The sequence below is a fragment of the Limulus polyphemus genome, unplaced genomic scaffold (assembly GCF_000517525.1).
Source record: "Limulus polyphemus unplaced genomic scaffold, Limulus_polyphemus-2.1.2 Scaffold4117, whole genome shotgun sequence".
Classification (NCBI taxonomy): Eukaryota; Metazoa; Arthropoda; class Merostomata; order Xiphosura; family Limulidae; genus Limulus; species Limulus polyphemus.
Genome location: NW_013669727.1, coordinates 72,554 through 73,079, shown reverse-complemented (window position 1 = coordinate 73,079; position 526 = coordinate 72,554).

The window sequence follows — 526 nt, the reverse complement described above, 5'->3', positions numbered from 1 at the left end:
TGCAAATTAAGAACGTAGCCGGATGTCTATAGAAGAACTGTAAAGGCGTCAACCATTTCGTAAAGAACGAACTCTGAAGTTGGAATATGGGTGGGAATTCACACCAAACCTTTTATCAGTTTTTATGAATATTACCCACAATATTCCATATGCTGTGAATTCGTGTTTTGACCCCTAAGAGATATTGTATAGTTTAAAGTCTACACAGATGACTGTTTTATGTCTAAGTTTTATCTCTAGTATCATTTATTCATATAATACTTAGAGCTAAGTACAGAAATTAATTTACCTATATATCTTATATCTATGTTAGTTTCGTACACTTATTTGGTCCGATAAAAAAGTACCAGAGATTTTCGGACCGTTCTTTTCCGAAGGATTGTTTGTTTGTTTTGAATTTCGCGCAAAGCTACACGAGGGCTATCTGCGCTAGCCGTCCCTAATTTAGCAGTGTAAGACTAGAGGGAAGGCAGCTAGTCATCACCACCCACCGCCAACTCTTGGGCTACTCTTTTTACCAACGAAT